The sequence below is a fragment of the Dermacentor silvarum genome, chromosome 4, assembly GCF_013339745.2.
Source record: "Dermacentor silvarum isolate Dsil-2018 chromosome 4, BIME_Dsil_1.4, whole genome shotgun sequence".
In the NCBI taxonomy this organism is placed as follows: Eukaryota; Metazoa; Arthropoda; class Arachnida; order Ixodida; family Ixodidae; genus Dermacentor; species Dermacentor silvarum.
Window position 1 is genome coordinate 113,997,123 of NC_051157.2, and position 25,081 is coordinate 114,022,203.

The 25,081-nt window shown below is 44.3% G+C and overlaps 1 long non-coding RNA gene across 1 annotated transcript; it reads right to left on the minus strand.

The window, feature by feature from the left end:
• Positions 1-1,228: 1,228 nt before the first annotated feature.
• On the minus strand, positions 1,229-16,018 carry LOC125945198 (uncharacterized). Its single transcript, XR_007466687.1, has 3 exons — positions 15,902-16,018; positions 13,988-14,132; positions 1,229-1,337 (listed from the first exon to the last, which is right to left on the minus strand). It is a non-coding gene; the product is annotated as an uncharacterized LOC125945198 (long non-coding RNA).
• Positions 16,019-25,081: the final 9,063 nt, after the last annotated feature.

Here is a 25,081-nt window from a genome sequence, read left to right on the forward strand (position 1 = left end):
CAACAGCTACTTTAATCAGACTAGCTTTTACATTAACATTTTTGCTGTTTTGAAGGAATCAAATGCTAAGAAAAAATGGAGCTATGATTGCAGCCTAAAAGCCTCTTGATTTTGATAACGTGAAATGGCAGCACATCTGCAGTGCATCATATCACACACATACTGAAATTAATCTGAGAACACACAAAAGAAAGGATTGAAGAAGCATGCACATAAGCATACTAATAGAGCTCATGGAGGTAAATGGCCAGAAAATTGGTATAACCTCTCTAGCCACAGAACTTACTTAGGCTATCATCTGAGGAGACTAAAAGTACAAGACACACTGAGGAGATACTGGAAATGTGATTATGATTGGCATGTACACATCCTAAAACAGTTTCCGCAGACATGGAAGAAAACTCAGAATGTTGAAGACGAACAACATATTCATAATACAGGGTGTTTTCTTTTAGCTGCAGCAAATTAAAAAAAAAATTGCCCATGGCCGACAGCACAATTCTAACCTTTGAATTCTACTTCTACTAGGAGAAATCTAAATGCTCAACTGAATAATTAACATAATTACACTAATTATATTTTTAATTACTTATTTTATAGCACATATCTCAATTTAAGAATTGCAGCTAGCGAGTTTGCAAGGCATATCCACTTAGAATGAATTCTCAGGGCTATGCCAGTTTCAAGATATTCACTGTAAAAGTGTCTGACCAGATACATTGACATTCCAGTAACTTTTGTGTTTCAATGCACAAAACATACAAGAAGTAAGTGGAACACAGTGCATTTTTACCTGCAAGTTTGATGGTGCATGTTTTAAAACCAGTGCTATCCTCACAAGTTGTTCTAAGGTGACATGCCTTGCACATTCACTAGCTAGAATTTGTAAATTGAAATATGTGCCGTAAAATAATTAATTGAAAAAATAATTAGCACACATGTTAATTATTCAATTAAGAATTTTGATTACTCATAGAAGTAATGGCCACCTGATTGAGTAATTTAGATCAAGGGTTAGAACTGTGCTATTTGTCACAGGCAATTCTTAAAAATTTGGGCAGCTAAAGAAAGAACACGCCGTACATATCCATAGTAGGATAAGCAATTTGTTAGCAACAGTATTATGTCATACCTTCCAACCTGCGAAACTCTAAAATTTGTGGTGACAACATGGGGGATAGGGAGACGGTGAATAGCAAACATACTTTAAAGGTTTGCTCTGACCACACACCTTTTGTGCAATGCATACACGCTTTATTTACGATGATTTTACAGCAACAACTGTTATGGGATTCACACCCTTGATAGATTTGATACCTGCTGGTGTCCGCCGCCACCTGTCGCTAGAATTCCAAAATGCTTTGTGAGAAAATTACAAAGCAAGTTAAATTTTCGTGCTCTGAGGATTCGAACTTATGGCCAATGGATTAGCAATCTAGGATTCTACCTCTCAGCCATGTTGCTTTTTTTTTTTCTTCTCTCTTTCACGCTATTTAACAATGTGCACAGTCGCATGAGCAAGTACTGTCCTCTTACAAACAAACTATAGAAACTCATTATTACAGACACTTTGACACAATAATGCAATCACTACATATGCAAACTAGTGACATTCATTGTAAAAGGCACTAGGCACATACCCAAGGGCCACCATAAAAAACGCTGTTCATACTTCCAGGGAGTTCTTCAAAAGAATGTTTTTCACTAGAAGGTTGTTAAGGATGAGCACCTCAACAAAATGGGGTAACCAGTCTGATATAATGTCACATTCATCATAAACACCTTTCAGATGGATAGTCATTTCAACAAAACGCATCCTTGAAGAAATGGCCTGTTCTTTGTTACGGTCCTGCATAAGTGTTTTCCCAAACCTATGCATTCTGATAAGAAAAAAAAAACATATCAAACGGTACATCATTACGAGAAGTTGGCAGTGTGAGGCTTGATGCTGAAGTCCTTCTTCAAAGTTCATTGAAGAATATCCTAAAACAGGATAGCATCCTTTCAGTTAATAAAACAATGTTTAATTGTCTCTGGTACCTCACATAGATGGCAGTTAACTGAAGAAATGAAAATACCTTTCCTTTGCAACTGCATTTTCACAAACAAGGTTTCAGAATGGAGTTTATAGAAGGTTGTTGAGTTAAAAAAATATACATTTTGCAAACTCTTTTTGGTGCATTGTGGTCTGGAAGAATAATGTACAATGAGCGATAAAAACGGGGCGGGAAATGCATGGATACTAAATCCTTTATAGCGTCTTGCACGACACTGTTTACAAGTGCTCAATAAGACGAGGAAATGAACTGGGAAGTAAACTTCATGCATGCACCCCCACAAACACAGACGTGCAGAAAAACTGAAAGAAACAACTAAATCAGGAAACGCATTAACAAATCTAACCTGCAAGAATGACCTAATTATGGGATGCAAACTATCACAAAAAAAGAAATGAGGTACTGTACTGCTTGATATAGATAGAGATGCACTAATCCCAGCCCACGATTGTGATCACACTCTCGAGGATCACTATTTTCTACTGGTCTAGCATCAGCAGAGTGGCTGAGACCTTTTCAGGCCAGCTCTCAGCCACTCTGATGATGCTACACCCGAGAAAAATAGTGACCCTGGAGACTGCGATCACGCCAGTAGCTGTAGTGATTGGCTAATGTCTGCTCAACATGCGTACACTGGACAGAGCTGGAATCTGTGCCTTCTTTGTGTCACCTTTCCAGTTGTGGAAGTGGACCTAAAGTAAGTTTTATTCTTCTACATGTAATTACAATGACTGAGTATGTTTGCTTCATCTTTAATAATCTTCTACCGCTCTGCTTCCCATGTTTACTGAGTGATGTTGACATTGTCTTAATTCTTTCAGGGATAGTGTGAGGCCATTGATAGGGTAGCCCAAATATAAATGTGAAAAAAAAAAGCCAAACAAATCCAGCAGTAAGACGCTAAAGGTTTGTTTTAGTAAAGACCAGTGGCTAAGCCTGGATAGGTAAAAGGAGGAAGAAAAGCTGAGTCTTTCCGATTCACCACCGAGAAGCACAACTTCCACAAATAAATGATTCCAACTTTTTTCACTTCACGAAAGGGGATTGCAAACTCGCACCTGCGAATGTTCACTCTAACAAACACCATACGAAACAGTCTAGCTAAGGCTTACTGCGCAGTACACTTCGCCACCTACCACATCATTGCTTCGCATTACGGGTGAAACTATAATGTTTACTTTAGACTCTGCAGCTAAGGAGCAGCAGCAAGCTTCAACAGTAGATACTCAGAAGCAACACATTGTTTTTAGATAACCTCTTCAATGACTCTGCTGTTGCTAACTTCGCCCACTAGACAAACTTGCCTTAATTAATGTTGAATTCCAATGGCAGATCGCGAGTGCTCGGCCAGATCACGAACGGAGCGCGTCGCTCCGACTCGGATCGCTCCCACCAGCTCGCACCAAATCTGCGAATGGAATGCATGCGCTCCCGCGGGGGCACTTAGTACACGGAAATGAATTGAGAGGGCGCCGAACTAGAGGTAAAATAGAAAGGAGAACAACAACTTGGTGGCGCAGCCCACCACACCGCTTCAAAGGAGATGCTTATAGCATCCATCCTTTCATGTGCATCGTCCCAGCATTCACTGGGTTTGTTTTCCTTCTGGTATTTCGCGTGAGCATCGCACGTGTTGGCGCGCTTGTACCACCTTGGGCTGTACGGTACCTCGTCGTCCGAGTATCGCCGAACGACATCCTTGACGAACCCAATCACTTTAGGCCTCTTTGCAGGCAGGTGAAACATCACATCAAACGCCCGTTGACACACAGCAGCGTCACATTCACTGTCGGTGTCGGTAGAATCATCACTGGACTTGGAAGTTGTGTTCGAGTCGGAGCTGTCACTATCTAGTAGCATGAACAAAAGCGCACGGCGCGTCGCAGCATCCATGCGGTCCATGTTTTTCCATGTCTACTGCCTGCGACCGGAAACAGGCGACCATGACAGGAAGCAGAGGCGGGTGAAGGAAATACGTCACGCGGACTTCCGGTGAAATCTGCCGATTTCGGCGGAGCAGATATTTTTGCTCCACAGAGCGATCCGGATTCGGCGGCTGGTCCCAATCTGCCATTGGAACACACAACTCACGCTCCCATTCTGCCATTGGAATAGACTTGCTCCACACAGAGCAGAAATACTTGATCTGGATCTACCATTGGAATTCAACATTAGTTGCTCAATCTAAGTACCCTTCTAGTATCAGGCGTCTTGCGCTGCCAGAAGAGGGTGGCGCAGGTACCATCCCGATTTCATCGCTGCATGCATTTTTTGCAATATGAAGAGAAATTACTTCTCGCAAAGCTTGACGCAACATTCGTATGATTGTAAAACAAGCTAAATGTGTAAACTATGTGAAAAAAATTACATGCGTTTGCATATATGCAAAGTGCTTTTAAACACGAATTCTCCCATTATCTGTTTTGTTGAAAAAAACTCACAAAATAAATTTTCAATCAAGAGAGACTGGACCTTTAAGAGCTTTGTCGTCTTGCTTCTGAATACGGTTGGTCGTGGCATTCACCAATTCCTACGCATTCTGCATAGAGATGTCAGACACTGCAGCCTGTGACTACTATGCTGACAAGAAAGCAGCTATCATATTCTGCTCCAGTGCGTGCACTACAGTCAAACCCGGATATATCGAATCTGAAAGGGATCACAAAAATATTCGATATATATGGTAATTCTATATATGAAATAAAATTTTCATACAGATACTTTCAAGAGGATTTTACAGCTGTTCCATATACACAATAATTCGTTATATGTGAGTTCAATATATTCGGGTTCGACTGTATAGTGTGCCGAGGTGCTCACCCTGCTGTGCTCAACCAGTTCGATAACTGGCCTCTGTCAAAAGAGATAACATTGCAACACTGAATTGACCAATCGTTACACCAAGGCAATGCAAGCATTACTGTGCTTCAGTGGCTTCTGTGAGCATGCGGAACTTTTTTTCTTAAAGTGATAGCTTTCTTTGGCTCTCCCCCTTTGTAGTTTGTCAGTTTCTGTCTGTTTATGTACAACTTAGGACATCAGTTTTTACTAGAAATAAATTAAATACATAAATAAAAATTTCTGATGGTCGCTTTCAAACCCTAAACCCCTAGCATGAAAGTCCGATGCTCGAATACAATTAGATATAGATGCATAACCCCCTCCCTGAGAAAGCGGAATAAAATTGTGCAATCTAGAGCTTGAAATGCTAGGCGCATCACATGGCAACACTTTCCATATAACAAGTGAGCAGCACGCATCTTCCAGACAACAATGAAGAAAGAAGTTACGGGAGGCATGCATCCCTGAAATTATGCTCAAATATGCCAAGTCTTATTTTGGTTACAATCCTAATAACATTTGTAAAATCATCTGATTCATGGCCAATCTTCTGTAGTGGGCATGAGCCATTTGGCAACAACAAAAAATTTGTTACGAGTCTCAGCATCGTACTGTCGTGCTGTGGCACGTTTCTGCACGGTCAAGCACACTGTCCTGTGATAGAACACGTTTAAATGCTGACTAAAAGTACTGCATTCTTTGCAAGGTCCACCAAGGTGGCTGAGCGGCATGTTCAGTCACTGCCATCTACAGCATGTCTCTTGTCGTAATGCACAAGTTATCGCTTACTCAGACATCAACCCAAGCTTACTCCTAGCAGGATTTTTTTTTTACATTGTTGCATGTTTCCAACCCTTCTATCTCCAGCCCCATACAAAATAGCAAGATGGAACCACATTTGTTAGACTCCCTGCCTCAAAACTCCCCCTGCCCTTCCTTTTTTTTCCCCCAGACATGAAGCCTCCAAAATTACTATTGTAAAGAGGTTTATTGGGCGAGTCCAACAAACAGGCGGTAGCTCGGAACAGTAGGCAGGGAGAACAAGATGGTGGTGTTCGAACGCCGATCTCGTGCCTTCTCCTCGTGATGATGATCGCTGGGATGTCATTCTCTTCATTTCTTCATTATCATTGCCCCCGTTGAGAAAGGTGGAGCCATCCTGGCGATCTAACAGGTGGGGACAAGAGGGTTGAAGTACGGCTTGAGGCGGTCTGCATGAACAACATCACGTCAACGACGGTCGCTGGGCGGCGTAAGAGGTTCAATGACGTAGTTTACGGGGGAGGTACGCTCGACAACGCGGTAGGGACCATGATAATTGGAAAGCAGTTTGGATGACAAGCCAGGAGCGCAGGGCGGTACATGAAGCCAGACAAGTGCTCGAGGAGCGAATGTTGTGACAGGAGGGTAGTCGTCATCGCGGGCGCTTTTCTGGCATTGTTGGTCAGCCGTAGTAAAGCGCTTGGCTAGTTGTCGGCAATCTTCAGCGTAACGGGCGGCTTCCGACACGGGCGTGCACTCTGAGGCATCTGGTGCGTATGGCAGCAGCGTGTCGATTGTGTGCGACGGCTGGCGACTGTACAGAAGGAAGAAAGGTGAAAATCCGGTTGCGAGTTGCAGTAGCGGTGTTATACGCGTATGTCGCAAATGGAAGAACCAGGTCCCAGTTTGTTTGATCAGATGCAACATGTGTCGCAAGCATGTCACCCAGTGTCCGATTAAACCGCTCAGTCAGACCGTTCGTCTGAGGGTGGTAGGCAGTACACGTCCGATGTATAATATTGCACTGGTGGAGAAGTGCTTGAATTACATCGGAGACAAATACGCGGCCACGGTCACTGAGGAGTTCACGAGGAGGACCGTGTCACAGCACAAAATGATTGAGGATGAAGGAGGCGACGTCCTGTGCTGTCGCCAGTGGGAAGAGCAGCGGTTTTGGCGTATCGTGTAACGTGGTCGACAGCAACGAGAGCCCATCGGTTTCCCACTGTGGTCATAGGTAAAGGTCCATATAGGTCAATTCCAACGCGGTCGAATGGGCCGTCTGGGCACGGAAGGGGCTGTAATGAACCTGTGGCAGGATGCGGTGGTTTTTTTCGTCGCTGACTCTCGTGGCAGCCGCGAATGAACTTGCGGACAAAGCGAAACATTCTGCGCCAGTAGTATCTTTTGCGTAAGCGTTCATAGGTCTTGAAGACACCACCGTGAGCACACTGCGGGTCGGAGTGAAAGGACGCGCAGATTGTAGTGCGCAGCGTTCGGGGGATCACTAGGAGCCACTTCCTACCATCTGGTGAGTAGTTCCACCGGTACAAGAGGCCATCACGAATGCTGAAGTGCGAAGCTTGGCGTCACAGCATTCGAGTGGGCGAAAGAGTGGGTGCCTCGGATAAAACGTCAAGAAGCAAAGCGATCCATGGATTGTGGCGCTGTGCAGAGGACACGGTGGCGACGTCAAGAGCTGACAGTGGGTGGTCTATGGTGGATATGAATGCAGTTTTGGTGGATAGTGGTGACCACGACAGTGCATCAGCATCAGCATGCTTGCGTCCGGAACGATATATAATGCGGATATCAAACTCTTGAAGTTGAAGAGCCCAGCGGGCAAGGCGACCTGACAGATCCTTCAGCAAAGACAACCAACCTAATGCATGATGGTCCGTAACTACATCAAACGTGCGGCCATATAAGTATGGCCGGAACTTGACAAGTGCCCAGACTATTGCCAAGCATTCTTTCTCGGTGACGCTATAGTTTGACTCAGCCTTGGTGAACGTTCTGCTGGCGTATGCGACGACATACTCTGCGAACCCAGGCTTTCGCTGTGCGAGAACAGCACCCAGGCCGACACCGCTGGCATCTGTGTGAACCTCAGTTGCGGCCTTAGGATCGTAGTGGCGCAGTATAGGTGGTGATGTGAGGAGACGGCAGAGGGTGGAGAAGGCTTGGTCACACTCAGAAGACCACGACGAGAGACTGGTGGCGCTGCTTAAAAGTTGGGTCAAAGGCGCAATTATAAGGCGAAGTTGCGCACAAACTGACGAAAGTAGGAGCATAACCCTACGAAGCTTCTTAACTGCTTTAGAGTCGTCGGTTTGGGAAAGTTGGTGACGGCACGTAGTTTAGCCGGGTCCGGAAGTACACCGTCTTTTGATACGACGCGACCGAGAATTGTAAGTTTTCGCGCAGCAAAACGGCACTTCTTCAGATTGAGTTTGAGCTGAGCGTTCTTCAGACAAGTCAGGACATGGTTGAGACGTTCGAGATGGGTTGCGAAATCTGGCGCAAAGACAACAATGTCGTCGAGGTAGCAGAGACATATGTGCCACTTCAAACCTCGCAGAACCGAGTCCATCATGCGCTCGAAGGTGGCAGGTGCATTGCAGAGGCCGAAGGGCATGACATTAAATTCATATAGACTGTCAGGCGTGACGAAGGCTGTCTTTGAACGGTCAGGCCTCTGCTAAAGGCACCTGCCAATACCCGGAATGCAAATCTAACGATGAAAAAAAAACTCGGCACCTTGTAAGCAATCAAGGGCATCGTCACTTCTGGGTAAAGGGTACACGTCTTTCCGAGTGACCTTGTTTAGGCACCTGTAATCCACGCAGAAGCGAATCGAGCCATCGTTTTTTTTAACGAGAACCACAGAAGGAGGCGCGATGGTTCAAAGAATGCAGCTTCGTCACATATGCTCTTGCAGAACACTGGGAGCAAAACAGCTGATGTCGGCAGAATTTCTGTGTCCTCTGTTACGACTAGTTTGTGGGCAGCTTGGTGAATGTGGTTGTAGGGCGGGTCACACAAGGGGAAGAGCTCAAGTTCAGATCTGGCACAATCAATAACGGCGTGATTACACGATAGAAAGTCCCAGCCAAGTATGATGTCGTGCGAGCAGGATGAAAGGACGATAAACTCAAAAATATAGTGTTCTTTAGCTAAGTCGAGCAGTCGAGCAGTGCAGGCGGCTATAGGCCGAACAGGGTCTCCATTCGCTGTACGTAAGGGCATCATCTCAAGAGGCGTAGTCACTTTTCGAAGCTTGCGGCAAAGTTTGGCATCTAGTATAACAGAAACGGCAGCACCGGTATCGACAAGAACATATGCATGGGTGCCTTCAACAAAAACTTCGACAATATTTGACGGCAAAGTTCGAGGACTTGAGCATTTCGACAGCGCAGTTCTTGCCTCTTGAATTGCGGGGGCTAGTTCCCCTCATTTTCAGAGGCTGGTCGACGACGCATGGGCGACAAGGAGAGGCGACAGGGTGAAGGTGAGCGACGAGACGTGGGTTGCGGATAGTCACGTGAAGACGTGCTTGTTTGGGGATCCGGACTTTCATAACGAGAGCGGGGACGATCTATGTAGTTTGGTGAACGGGCGTCTGAGTATCCTGGGGCGCGACAACGGCAGTGTCGGGCGATACAACCAGGGCCGCCGCATGCAAAACAGATCGGCCGGTTGTCACACGTTCGCCAGGGATTTGCAGTGATGGGAGCAGCCCATGTCACGGATGGCTGAGTCGGGGCTGCAGCATACGACACACCATAGAACAGCGAGCACTGTTGTAGCTGCTGCCGCTTTACTACCTCAGCATAACTAAGAGGCGCGGTGACAGGGTGCTGCTGAATGGGCACCGGCGTGGCCTTGGAAATCTGTTCCTGAATGACGTGTTGAAGCACGGGAGCCAACGGGATTGGTTGTTGCAGTTGCTGCTGCTGTGGGAGCTCCTGACGCTGAGAAAATGGCAGGAGAGACAACTGACAGGCCACCTCCTCACGCACAAAGTCTTTCATTTGTGCGAGAAGGTATGACTGGTCAGGCATGACGTCCAGTGCAGCGAGTGGTTGGTTGTACGTCTGAGATGAACGTCGGGTGAGAGCTCGCTGCCTTCTTAATTCGTCATAGCTCTGGCACAGGGTTACCACTTCAGACACAGTGCCAGGAGACTTCGCAAGAAGCATTTGAAAGACATCGTCATCGACACCCTTCATAATATACTGTATTTTGGCACTTTCGCTCATTGAGGCATCGACTTGCCTGCAGAGATCGATTATGTCCTCAATATAGGCGGTAAAAGTTTCATTAGGTTCCTGTGCCTGTGTGCGCAGCCGTTGTTCGGCGCATAACTTCCGCATGGCAGGGTAACCGAAAACGGCAGATATTGCCTCCCTGAAAGCGGACCATTTCTCAAATTCAGATTCGTGGTGCGTATACCACAACTTCACCACGCCCAGCCAGGTAAAAGTTCGCGGTACTCAACTTAGCAGCGTCATCCCACTTGTTGAGTCCACTAACTTTTTCGTAGGAGAACAGCCAGTCCTCGACGTCCTGGTCTTCCATACCCGAAAATACCGGGGGGTCTAGCTGGCGAACCGGGCCGGGGCAAACAGCGGCCGGGAGAGGTGGCGGTGGTTGGGTAGCGTCAGCTGGCATGGTCGAGTGCAACGTGCGGGATCGGAGTTCCAGGGTGCCGGCGATGTGCGTACCCAGCACAATCCACCAAATGTAAAGAGGTTTATTGGGCGAGTAAAACAAACAGGCAGTAGCTCGGAACAGTAGGCAGGGAGAACAAGATGGTGGTGTTCAAACACCGATCTCGTGCCTTCTCCTCATGATGATGATCGCCGGGATGTCATTCTCTTCATTATACTATTAGCACGTCTTTTTCTGTATTAGCAGACGAAGTGACAATATGACAATAATAAATGCATGACACAAATAACATTATTTTGACTGAAATGGGCAAAGGAATTTAATTGAGATTCAGTAGGCAGTTACATCATGGCATTTTCAGAGCACCAAAAATGTATCGGTAAGGCACAGCAATTATTATTATTATTTGGTTTGTACACATATAACACAAGGACACGAAGGAAATAGGGAGGGAGCAAGCTGACAACTGCCACCGAGAGGGGCACAACGCCTGCCTGCTCTTTCAGGAGGAGAGAATAGAGGAAATGAAAACAATAGGAAAGAAAATGGACTGTCATCACATTTTCAGTACTTAACATAACAAAAAGCTCTGATGAATTAAAGCTCCAGCTGACAATATTTGCATTCTTTTTCTTAATTTCTGCTCAAGTTTTGTGGTTTTCCATTCTGTATTTTTCTCATATTCATGCACAAATTAAACAATGAGGCTGTTACACTAAAAATATGGAGGTTAGTCATTACATTAGACCTTATTAAGATTTTATTTTGACATTATTGTTTGTCTTGACATTTGTTATGTAAACTTTTGTCTTTAGCAAGTAAAGGACTTTGATCTGAGCAATCAGCAAGGGTGCCTTGGGGCACCCCTGCATTCTTTCCTTCAGTTTGTATTCACAGAATGCCTGTGAGTGCACTAGTTAAGTTGCAGAATGAATGGACAAGTTGATTGGTCACACTAACACCACAGTAATAAAACGGCTGCTTAACTGCTTTTTTTCCCCAGATGCGTTGCATACAAGTTGAGGCACTGTATCAAGGGCAAAAGAAAATTTAGTGAAAAGAAGGGCCTGTAATTTGTTGCTTGTAAGTCTCATGTCACATTTTATAAACATGCTAACTGTGCCAACTGCTCATTAACTTATCTTTTATTATGAGGGGCTCAATTTTTAGTAATGGCCATACGAAGCCAACAGAAAATGAAGCCAATTGTACAATCAAATATGAAGGCCAAATTTACTATAAACTTCATATTTTTGGAAAAACAGAAGAATATGAGAAAGAAAGTCGGAGAAAAGAAAAATTTGCCACTGGTGGGAGCCAACCCAGAGCCTCTGCATTGCTAATGAAGCTCTACCGATGTAGCTACAGCAGTGGCTGTGAATGATGCAAATACAAGAGGTGTGTAATATATTTGAAAATTTCAAATACAAATTGAGTAGTCCTTGCTATTATAGTTCTATTCGATTCAAGGATTTATTACTTTATGTTGTCCATCATTTGTTTCTGTTTCAATATAAATGACAACACTTGTCGGAGTTTCGATGAAGCGAGATCGATAAAAGTGAGGACTGTTCTGAATTATTCTGCTGCAGGAGAGTCGTGGTATTGTTGCACAGAGGCACCAGTTTCTCAGTGAACACATAGGGCAGATAAATTCTGTTCAATAATTTCTAGTCACTCAATAAGAACGTCTTACTGTTAAGCATGCCTACAACATACGGCGTTAGGCGAAGCAATTTATTATTTGCCCAGTCTCACTGTGTTTGCATCCCTTCGAAACAATGTGTGGTGTTGTGCTATCGCACTTCTCTCCTTCAACGAACACAGTGCACTATGTGATCTAGTGGGGCACTTGTTTCATTGCTGTCATTCCCATGAAGCATCAGACAACTGAAAGCAGTTATTTCTAATCCAAAAGCTCTTCAGCCGACCAGACACGTAGTTGTGAACAGCATTATATGCATGTGTCAAATAATGTAATTTAGTCTCTTTTTACCAGACGGAATCCATGCAAACTCAATAGTTCAGTTTTTTTAGAAATGAAAAAAAGTATTACATATTCACTTCGATATTTGGGGGCGTCTTTCTCGAATTTTCATATTCAATAAGGAAATTTCATTATTTAAACATCCCTAGTAAGTACCTGAGAAAGTTGATGGAGGGACAGCTGTTGCCATATATATCTATATTGGCAGAGCATTGCACGCGTCAAGCAGAGGTTGTGGGTTTGGGTCCCACCAGCAGCAAAGTTTTCTTTCACTTTCCCTCCCGTTTGCTTTATTAGTTACGACAAGTTAATAATGAATTTAACAGTCGCCTTTAATAATTATAAAGTTCAATCAAAGCATTTAACTTTCCCTATGCTTTCCTTGATTTCAGTGTTTGTTGGCTCATTACGGCTCTTATTAAATCATCATGTGCGTGCTGTAGTGATTGACAGATTAAGTCAAAATTTACTTTTACAGTATAACATTTTCTGTCGTTGAAAAAAATTTAATACTGGTGGAAATAGTTATCGGGCATAGAGCGGCAAAAGCTTTGTTTACCATCAATGGCAGTTGCTTCGGCTAATGGTGGGAACAGTAAAGCTCTTTACTTGAATAGATTCCAGTGGAACCTAGCAAAATGTTATCCAGTAAATTCTTTTCGGAATAAAGTGTCCATGAAGCATGCTATGAAATGCGGTACCATTATGTTTTTTTCTTTCTACGCTTCTGCATATGCTGTGGGAGTGCCCAGCACAGTACACACACATTAACACCACGATCCTCTTGTCGAGGTTGCGTGAGGCTCTGCGGAGCTCCGCCCTTGACGACCAAACCTGGGCGACCCAGCACGCCCGTGAGGCAGCGGGTCCTCTCATGGGAGGCTTAGGCCCGGCCATCATAAAGTGCTGGTTCTCTCATAAAAGTTTATTCCTCCTCCTTCTTTGACTGCCTCATTATGTACTTAGGCCTGAAAATGAGCCAAAATGCAAATTTGTCATGCTTCCCATCAGTTTAGAGGATGTGATTTCTCTATTAAAAAAAAATGTATTTCACAGTTAGTATACACTGCAACAAAGTGTTTAACACTGATATTCATTAATTTTATTTTCAAAAATTCTCAAGTATGCTGAATTTTGTAATTTTGGTCGATGGTAGAATGCAATAATTAAGGAGACGTAATGAATTTAACTGATTAGGAAATGTCAGAGTTGTTAAGCTACAGAACATAAACGCAAATGCAGAAAAATATTAATTTAGACATGTTTATGCACCACCTACTTAAAGTGTAATGTTTAAATTTCAAACAGTGCACATGGCTTCATAATTTTGTACGGCTCTTTTACTACAAAACTATTCAAGGTTTACTATGTTCATGTCAGTAAACATTCATTTTTCCAGAGGAATAGGAGGTGATTGGTGCAATTTGTGGAAAGCTTGACATGATATGACTTAATAGTATTTGGTGAGATCATTAATTTCTATACATTATACCTGTCACATCAATGGCACCTTGGGTTTTCTAATGTTTAGCATACAACTGTTCACTTTTCCAGACTTTTTTTCATAACACATTTCATTAGGCATTACTTCCTGAAACTTCGTCATCACATTTTTTTCTTCCTTTTTTTTTTTGAGCCTTACAACAAAGTAAAGAAAAACAAATACCTTATTGGATATGAATGCAACCCTGCATCGTGCAGGAATCATGCTCTTTGATTACAGCTGTCTTGACTCCCCTTGCTGAAGTCAGCATGCCGGTCACAGTGGAGGACAGACCATCTGAGCAAGGGCTCCCTGATGTGTCGTGTGCCTGGGCAAGCCGAGAAAAATTTTCTTCAAGCAGGAATAAGCTTGCCTCGGAGCTATTTGCTTTCAAAGGATTCTCCCTGGTTGTTTCTGCCACCAGTGGCAAGAATGCACACACCAACTTTTCGGCAATATTTTAAAACAGGGTATTAACGTCGTTTTTTAATGGAGGCTAGCAACGCAACTGTAACGCAGGAGTCAGTGTATGGTCTCAATTGAGAACATAAAAACAGAGCTTGCTACAACTGTAACTAGCCAGTCGTTACTGAAATTCCGGTTAATGGTGCTATAGTGTCACAGGACCACTTGAAGCAACCAAATATTTATTTACCATACATCTTTGCATTTTAACAATTTTATCAGTGCTATTGCCTCTATGAATAATTTTAGTACAGATGTGGAAGTCAAGCTTTTCGAAACCAAATGAAACTGAAATGAATTAAACATAAAATAATATAAAATGCATTTTGGACCAATCTTTGGATAATGTGTGAGTAGATTCTGGAATGAGAAAAATAAAATAAAATAAATAAATAAAAGGCTTTAAAATGAAAAGAGACAGAAGGTGCTTTTTTTTTTGTTCATGGGAACACATTTTAGTGCACCCAGTAATGCATCTACGTTGATTTTCAAATATACCCGAGCATAAGCTTTTTTTGTGGTCTTGGCTTATGCTTGATTAAAATAAGTGTCATCCAATACCCTCAGTGAAAGTGAAAAACTATACAGAGGTTTTTCTTCTAAATCCTTACCATTTGACTATATCATCTACCCAGTTCTTTCCTGGTATCCTGGCATTATATTTGTCAATACTTGCCGAGTCTTCTGGGCTATCACCATTTGAATCTTTTTGCCAATATGTCTTATTTCTCCACTGTCAATATTCGCTCTGACACTTGCAAACAAGATTGTTTCTCAGACATAGGCCCCATTCTGAACTTAATCTTTCCTTGTAATACTATACATACATCACTTGTTAGCAGCGGAAAATCACTTACAGTTTGACATATGCAAGAATTGCCGACTTTATGTTTCAGTTTAGCTTCTATTTTGTCCATCATCATAAGTGAACATTCACTCTTTTGTAAAAAGCCTCAAATATAGTGCACAATAGTTTTACGTAACTGTATATGTAAGACAACATGAACATCACTGTGATCAAGAGGATGTTAAAGATCACACTTTGATAACAGCAACAGGATCCCAGTTATTCTCTCATTCCTTAAAAAAAAAAAAAGACAGGGACATAAGGAACTGAATTATACTAGAATTCATTATCAACTGGCTTAGGTTTCCGATAATGTTGTACACTAGCATATTAATAACTGCAGTCTGACATTTTGGTTCATTCTTTAGCCGGAGAAGATTTTCTCTAGAAGAACATCAGGCTTATCCTGCATGGAGGTATAGAAACAAAGCAAGAGAAGGGTGATTGTTTTACACTAGCATATTAATAACTGCAGTAATGTTCATGTTGTCTTACATATGCACTATACACTTACGTAAAACTTTACTTTGGCACCGTATCACAAAGTTTATCTCAGCAATCTCTTGAAGACTGCTTCAATAGTCAAATGTCCTTTATTCCTAATATAAAAAGCACCCAATGATTCTAACTTTCGCAGCAGTCTGTGGTATTTGCTGCAACTGTGCATCTAGCCACACAACAGGGGTGTGCTGTCTGCATACGTATGATGTTGCCGAGTTGTAGTTCCGCTTGGAACAGTGGTCACTTCATGACACATCAATGGATACCTGGTCATTGCCACTTACTTATCTACGAGATGATGCAGAGGCTAAGATGGTCCTCAGTGACGCTACTGACATCCGTGTTTTGATGTAAAGACTGGATGCCAGCACTCTGGTTCCATGGCCAACATGAGTGAACCTGTGTTCATGGCCAATATAACATCATGCAACATACATGTCGTGCATGCATGACTACTGCAACCTGTTGGTCTAACACCAATCAAGACTTCATTGAACTTGGGCCACATTGGAACTTGAGAGTGCTACCCATTAAACGGATGTCATGCAAGCCCACTATATCACAGAGATTTGGGGCAGCCTTTACACGACATTACTTTTGCCACTTTGGCAATACAAGCACTGCAATAAGCACACCCTACCAAGAAGAGTAGAGTCCATTGTTAGCCTGCTCTTGAACCACGTATAATGGTAGTTCACAGTTACATTATTTTGTGCACTATGATCACTGGCCACAGTCAGGAGCTGCCCTTTTGGGATAACGGCTGGCCCTGTGACAAGCTGGTCACACTTTGAAGGCCACTGTGTGCTTTTTACATAGTTATCAAAATGTGAGACTGACTACCTTTGCTTCCAGTACACATACCTTGCCCATCTTTTCTGCCTCTATAAGCAACACCCTTCTCTCACTTTGTTTCTGTACCCCCATGCAGAAAAAGCCCGACCACCTCAGGCTAACCTCCTTGCTTCCCAAACTCTGTTTAGTAAAAAATGTAAGTTCCTCAATACTGCCCATAGTGAGCGACAGATCAAGAATGCAGCAGAGGGAACATGTACACACACGCCGGTCAATCGTCTCCATCTTAATCTCCCTCTAATTTCTAATCCTTCGTATCCATGACACGCAAGCATCTTTGCCTTCCTCAGGTGCTCGCTTGTCATAAGTAGAGGCCGGATCTTTAGGCATTAAAAAAGTGCCTTTTAGGTGCCGAAAATAGGCAGGCAAAACAATGTTTTAGGCCTCCAACGTCGTAAATATAGGCACAATAAATTTTTACATAAATCAAATAATTTCAAACGAAGACGTGCACGACCTATGTCTACGATAGGAAAACAAGAAATGTTATTGTCTATGATGGCACAAAAGTGCCAACAGTTGAACATAGCCGTGCAATTGTCCCATAAAACTGTTGGACTAATGACGATCAATTGTCTTCATTCAATAAGCACACTGCTGATATTCATGTTCAATGGCCACTGTACTCGAGCGTCGCATATAGTGAAACATGCATGAAAAAGAATACTTGGAAGCTGGGAATACTGATTAAAAAAACTGATACTTTATGTCTGCCTGACGCAATTAAATTAAGACACAACAAAAACAGACAAATAGCAAATGCAAGAGAGACTACGATTTATTAAGAAATTAGCATGTTCTTACATGAGGACTGTTAGGTACAACGCTTCGCAATTTTCTCATATACAATGACATAATCCGAATTGTACAGGCCAGACGTCCCAACGCTGCCAAATACACTACCGCCCATTTGAAGTGCACATGTTTGAAGAAATCTGTTTGGAGAGCACGCGGAACGTAGTCTAAATATCACTGTGAAGATTTTGAGAGTGTTCATGTGACGTCACGCAACCATATCTCACCGCGCTGGTACCCAAAGATGGCGACTACGATGACATCAGTGCAACGTATTATCAAGCGCAAACTGTTTTGATTTTTCATGGCGATTGTTTTTCACCGGTTTATCATTGTTATTGCTCTGACGTTCGATGCAAGATGCGCTTTTTGTTGCTGTCATGCTGTCATGTTCCTTGCTTATGCCCCTTCTCGACCTGCAGGTACCCAAAGATGGCGTCCGCGATGACGTCCGTGCAAACTAGGTATAGCAAACTACCACCATCTCCAGATTTTTGGATTCAAAATTGTGCCTCTTGTCATTGAGAATGATCTCGTACGCCGAGAAAGAACGCCCGACGGCGGTGAAAAATTTAAAAAGTAAATTACAAACAGAACAAAAGACGCATGCACATCACATTTTTCTTTGTTTTGCTCTTCACTCTCCTTTCCCCTGACAGCTCTCCGCGGTTTTGCATTTGCCAACCGCTCGCGCAATGTCAGCGTGGCGGCGTATGCTGGCCGGGGCGTCCCATTTCAATGCTGCTAGCAGTTGTTTTCCGGGAGTTGGTTGAACTAAAGGACTAGGTTGAACCCCATAAAGTCAGTGTTGCCCGGTAGCATGAATAACGGTCTCTAACTGCATTCGAAAGCGAAACTTGAGGCTAAATAGTGTTCATATAGGCGCCGATATTGAAAATAGGCATTTGTAGGCATTTAGGCACAAACGCCAAAATAGGCATTTATAAGCACTATAAAAACACTATAAAAGACCTTCTTAACCTCTAATTCATGCTCATATATCAAAGTGGGGCGATAGGAGCGCAAGGAACAAAAAGGGCATTTGCCTAAAATCCGGTCTCTAGTCATGAGGCGCCTCATGCTCCTGGGGCAGCTTTTTGTTTGTCAGGTGCAAGCGGTACCTACATCTATGAAGAGATTAAGCAAGCCATTTGGCCTTTCCTGGTGCATCTTCATTGCAGTGGTGCGTACCCACACATGCAGTGGGATGAGACTTTGGCAAGGAGGTACAAGGGGTACCTCCTTGCCAAATACTTTCTAAATCCTGTCCCAATCCTTTCTGAAATGACCTCTTAGTGCCGTGAGCTCTGTTCCTTGTCCCCATACCTGGCCATTCTGGCTGCTTGTGTGTGTGGTGCATGACTGCAGCATGCTCAATATTCAACTGCTAATGCTGGTGGCTCCTGTAAGGGAACTATTTCTCGAAGCACAGAGGGAAAAATGGCAGGCACATCTCATTTCCGGGGGGAGGTGCCTCTTCTACATCCTTTACTTGTCACTGACTACAGGAGGTACTCGCTGTTGTCTTCTTGCATCTAAGAGCTTCACAATTACTATGTGGTAGACTGCACCTGAGAGGGTTCCTCAGGCGTAAACTCATTTGTCAATTTTAAGCAAATAAACTCAAGTCCCTTAAGCTTCACATAAAGCAAACATTAGGGGATAGTAAATGAACATATTAATGTGATTACCATTCTATAGACACTTCATGCACTTTTCACGGGCTGACTAATCTACCTATATGTCTCTAACCGTTTTCCCGCCAACCTGGGTCATGAGTAGTCCATAGTTGAATGGGTAGCACATCGGGCTGCTGTGCTGAGAAAACACGGTTCAAAACCAACATTCGGACCAACTTGGATCACTGAGTATGTGGCACTCTGTACCTGTGTGCCACACTTCCAACGAACCTCAGACGGCGACATGGGTCCCTGGGGATGCGCCACTGAATATCATCATAATCAGCCTATTTTTATGCCCTCTGCAGGGCGAAGGCCTCACTTGTCGATCTCCAATTACCCCTGTCTTGCGCTAGCTGATTCCAATTTCCACCTGCCAATTTCCTAATTTCATCCCCTCACCTAGTTTCTTGCTATTCTCGACTGCGCTTCCCTTCTCTTAGCACCCATTCTGTAACTCTAATGGTTCACTGGTTATCTACCCTACGCATTATATAGCCTGCACAGCCCCATTTATTTCTCTTAATGTCAATAAGAATATCTGCTACGCCCGTTTGCTCTCTGATCCACACTGCTCTCTTCCTGTCTCTTAACATTACGCCTAACTTCACTCTTTGTGCAGTCCTTAACTTGTTCTCGAGCTTCTTTGTTAACCTCCAAGTTTCTGCCCACATGTTAGCCCTGGATATGTGGCACTGGACATGCAGCACTCTTCAATGAGCCTCTTCGACGCAGACTTTGAGCAGTGGGTACGTGCCACTCAGTCTGTGCTGCTCTTCAACGAACCTCTCTGACACCAACTTGGGTAACTAAGTATAAGCCACTGGGTATGCATCGCACACTCTTCATTGGCAAAAATGGTCCTTTAAGTTTGTCTAATGCTCAGTGGAATTTAATTCGCGCCACACATGGTCCTTATGGTGAGGCCAATAGATGGTGCAGCGTGTGCAGTAGGAAGCTCGAGAGAGGAGCGTGGCTGCATAGACGTTTTGACGTTGCCTGTGCGATGTGTCGCTACATTGCTTCAATGCTAATTGAATTAATATCGACATCCCTCATAAGATGGGCTCTGTTTTGTCTGAGAACCTAGAAGCAGAAGGTAAATACATTAAAATGCTGCAAGTGCAACAGCAGCACAGTAATCACAAGGAACATTGATTTGTTTCATATGGTCACGTTAGAGTCAAATACTTAAATCAAATTACCGTTATCTACATTAAGTCAAAAACTAAGTCAATCGAATAAGTATTTAGAAACAGCAGGAAATGCTCCATTCATCATAGCAGTTTGTGTTGGCTCCACTGCTCGTTACTTTGTGTGACTATACAGCCAGCTAACCATGCAACAGTCTCCATGCAACTAAAACAATGTAGCTTGTTCAGAAAACTTGGCACTTCTGGGAACAGGCACATGCACAGCTCACCAAGGAGTTCTTTTCTCGCGGGAGCGGCGACCGACACGACGGTCAGCGCCATGTCGCGGAGCACAACTACGAAAGCAGCTACGGTAGGTGCTTCGCACAGAGCATTTTCTTTCTTGAGCATCATACGCTAGGCTAGTAGCCCCTGCTGCTAATCAGCTACCAACCTATTCTCGACTACGCGAGTGTACTCTGGGATCCTTATCAACAGAACATGATATATTTGCTGGAGCGCGTACAAAATCGAGCAGCCAGGTACATAGTCGGTGACTATCGCCGCACAAGTAGCGTCACCGCTATGAAGACCAGATTGCAACTGCAGACTTTGAGCGATCGTAGACGGTATCTTAGGCTGAAGTTCTTTCATAATATTTTCCATGGGCGCTCTGGCATAGACAAAACGAACTACATGCTGGCACCACATTACATTTCGAATCGCCGCGACCATGCCTTTAAAGTTCGGGAGATAACTTCCAGAGGAAATTTGCTGAAGTATTCATTTTTTCGACGAACGGCATCTGAGTGGAACAGGCTTCCTGAAAACGTTGCAAGCATCGCATCTAATTCTCAGTTTTATAAGTGTGTTCAAGCTCTATAGCGCTGCTGTTACCTGATTTTGTACTTGTGTTGTTTTCTGTACTGTACTTCTGTACTTGTTTTGTTTTATACGGGTATCATACCTAGATGCTAGCGATCTATTGCCTTTGTTTACCTGCTTGTAAAGCCTTGTTTCGCTTGTGTGACACTGTGTTTAATGTTTGCATCCACAAATGTATAAATATGTCTATATCCCCCCCCCGCTGTAATGCTCTTGGAGCGAATGCGGGTTTTTGTAATAAATAAATAAAAAACGCATTAACAAAATGCGCAACGTGTTCATGCGAGCACAATGGTTCTAATAAGCGGTTGCAAACGACAGATGTCCCGATAAACAGTTGGGGCTGCGCAGGATTCATTGGAACATCTTAGCGGACGATGTTCGGACACGCTCAGCGCATGAGAACGCTCTGCCCGCATGCACCTACCTTCGGTACTTGCACAGGTGCGCTCTGTGACAAGGCGCTGATCGTCGTGCCGGTCGACGCTCCTGTGAAATTATTAAAACACTGAAGAGATGCCGCATGCACTTAAAATGATATAGGTAGATTTCTAGTTGGTGTTACATAACTCTCTTCGTACGGGCACGGTACGTAAAACACACTTTCTCGGGCATGCGGCGCTCGTGCCGAGTTAGTCACGCCGGATTATACCTTTCTCGCGCTTTACGGCGATCTACCATCAAAATAACATCACTGATTTTCCCGGTGGTGCAGTAGGGGCCGTAGCAGCCTACTCTCCTGGAGCAGTATCTTCGCTCGTGCCAGGCTTTTCGTATGAAACCTCAGACGCGTGACTTTTGAAAACATTTTAACTCTTCGAAGTGAGCGCTGTAAGGTCAGTATGATTTTCAGAACGTGAAAACCCAACTAGCTCAATACCTAGGTGCGTTTTCTTTGCCGCGACTTCTCTTTGCTGGACCGACCTAGACGAATGACAACCAAAATCCCAGGTCCCAGGTTGGGCACGCAAACCACTCCGGTATGGACAGTTCTGCCTTCTGCGACCCTGTATGCCTGGACTCACCCTCTCCGAGTACGAATAAGGCATTATTATTATTATTATTATTATTATTATTATTATTATTATTATTATTATTATTATTATTAATAGAAAGCTGCTTATGATGAAAGCGGGCGAAGGAAGGCAGCGTGCGATAGAAACTTCCCTTGCAGTCGCCTCCGTCGTCGCCCTAGAAGTAGTAGCACAGTAAGTTGTCACCCAAGCTGTAGCAAATGCGGACCACAAGTGGCTGTCGGCCGTTCGATGGTTCGATAGCTGTAAAAATGTAAGACGGTTGTTTCGTAAGTAACTCCAGTCACGGTGATCCACCGATCCCGCCATCAGCGCCAAGAATAAGCTGAGGCGATATAGATAGATGTGGCCACCCCTATGGCCACATACCACACAGATGCAAACAACGGCTTACAGGATGAATGAGCAGGTAAATAAATAAAGTAAGCTAATAATTTGTAGGGAGTAATTGGAAGTGGGAAGAAATGATATAGCTCATAAAAGAAACAGGCAAATATATTCGTTGAGATTTGTACTTAACCGCACCACGCAAGATAGCAGCACTAACCTGTCGAAATTAAAGCCTAATTTAGCATAATTCTAGCCATTGCTACCTGCTGCTTGGTCACGCTAGGCCATTGGCTAGGCTATGGCCCGAACCACGTGCTCCGAACCATACCCATATCGCGTTAAGTTTGAATTGCAAAAGCAGCAACAAAGTTTGTGTAGGAGCACTTCGTACTACCACTACGCTTTCACGCAGGCTGGGCGACTGCCTGAAGGGGTGCATACGAGTTACGTTACCTAACTTGAAATATTTATTTTTCAATGAAGAGAAAAACGGGGGGAGAGAAGCGAATTTTTATACTGCTGTGTGTGCGTGTCTAATACCTGATTAGCTCAAGCAGGGCGGGTGTTTTGTAGCGATGCCTTTCCGGTGCTAATGCCTTTTCGCGCTTATCGCGCTTTGTCAGTGGTCACAGCGACGGTCCGCTCGCGTTATCAACGGGATCAGCCGGCCGTGAGCGGTGGATGATAAGACTAGTATAGAATAAGTCATAAGGCATCACAGGCTAGGTGCTACCTAGCCTGTGACTTACGGCGCTACCGAGAGTGGCGCGCTAGTGTCCTAGCACCTAAACTAGCACCTAAATCACTATATAATAAAAGTACCGCCATCCTTTGATGAACGCTGCTTCGCTCTCTCCTATATCTCTGATTGGACGATGATAGCGCGCGCTTTGTCTTTATATTTTTGTTTTTTTTTTTTTCGCCTCAGAGCCATGTTGAAAGTACCTCTGCGCAGCCGCAGTCTCCGGCGGCGGCGGCGGCGCGTGCCCGGCCTGAAAGTTTCAACGTGGACTTTGTAGGGCCGCCACCGCCGACTTGCTTTCGCAAGCAAAAAATAAAGAAAAAATCACATCAAATCACCCTACGGGAAACCATGGTAGGATGCGAAAGCATCGCGGGGGGTGCGCATCGAGTTTCCGTTTCGTTTCACTTGGGAACACAACCCAATGAAAGTTAGAGTGAGAGAATGTATTGAGAAGAGAGGAGACGTTTGTACGGGGTTGCGTCTTTATTTAGAGATCGTACGTGATTCCTAGCGTCCGAGTTTCTGCGGGTGGGTTTTGGCATAGTCGTAAACGATCGACGCGTAGGTTCCACCCTGGCACTTATTGTGCACGGTTATGGCACTCGCTTGAACCAAGGGGAACTGCGTCCGTTAATTTGCACGCCACACCGGTTTTACGGTCGATCGTCAACGTGACATTACAGCTGGCTTCGCTCACTGCGTGGGTCGATCGAAGGCGAGCGAGCTTCCCTGTCGCGGGACCGTCGAAGTGCAGCCACAGTCGCCTGGGGAAGTCTTCTTCCTCCCGCACCATCAACGCTTCGTTCACAGAGTTTGAGCGTTCCCACTGCGCCGTTTACGAGACCGTCGATGACGTCTATGTTTGCACAGAGAGAGAATGACGGAAGCACAGCGAACGCGCGCTTTACACTGGATGGATGGATGGATGGATGGATGAGGCTATGATGAGGCGTATGCCACCGCCCTTTAAATCGGGCGGTGTTTGATCACGTGGTGACGCGTCCATTGCTTGCCTCAGCCGCCTCCGTTGCCTCCGCGTTTACAATACAAGCGCGTGACGCCGGCGCGGCGCAGCAAACCGCTGTTTCGACGCGTATCGTAGACAGTGACTGCGTGCACGGCACGAAGCTTTGGGTGACAGCTTTAGAGGCCATGTAAGTGCTTTCAGAGCTCATTACGCCTTGTCCAAACGGCGCGAGCAGCGTATACGGTGCTTGTACTAAGAGCGGGGCTAGAAATGTATTCCAAGCTGTCCAATCTTTCCGCTTATGAAATAAATCGGAATCAGCGTGCTCTGCGTTCTTTATTAGGCAAACATTTTGAACCAGTGGCTTGTCATATTTCTGACTCAGTAAAGTTCCTCGGTGCGGCCACTATCTGATTGTTTATTTTCAGCGTAATCACTCGCGGGTGTACTCTGCTGCGATAAATTTGTTCTTGCTGTGCACAAAGCTTGGAATTTAAATGTTCTGTAATTTGCGGTAGCAAAGACATATCGCTAGTCCCTCGCTTACTCTGTGGAGCGTCACGAAACATTCAGCTTCCAACATTCGTGTCTTGTCGGTGTAGTCGCCGTCACTCATGCTTCGGCACATTGATTCAAGTGTGCGCCTCTTCAATCACACATTGGCGATAGGGTGGGCGTAAGTTTTCGTGCGAGTAAGGGTGGATGTGTGTAGATAGCGTGCGTGAAACTTACTATGCCAGTAAGTGGCACTACTTCATTTTGTAACGAGCAGTACTCACTCCAAAGTGCCGACGTTCCGGAGTTGAAGTCCTTTCTTTGGAGGTTGGCTATACAGCGCAGGCGGATGAATTATATTTTTTATCCTTGAAGTAATCCGTGCATCGCGAAGGGCGGCAACACAGTTAGTCTTTCTGTAGCAGCGGCGACACAGGTTGATTCCATTCAATAATATGTGAATCACTATTTTTGCAGCGAACTACCGCACACGTCTTCCCTTTATCGTGACACATTTTGCAGTATGAATTGGGCACAGTGCATTAG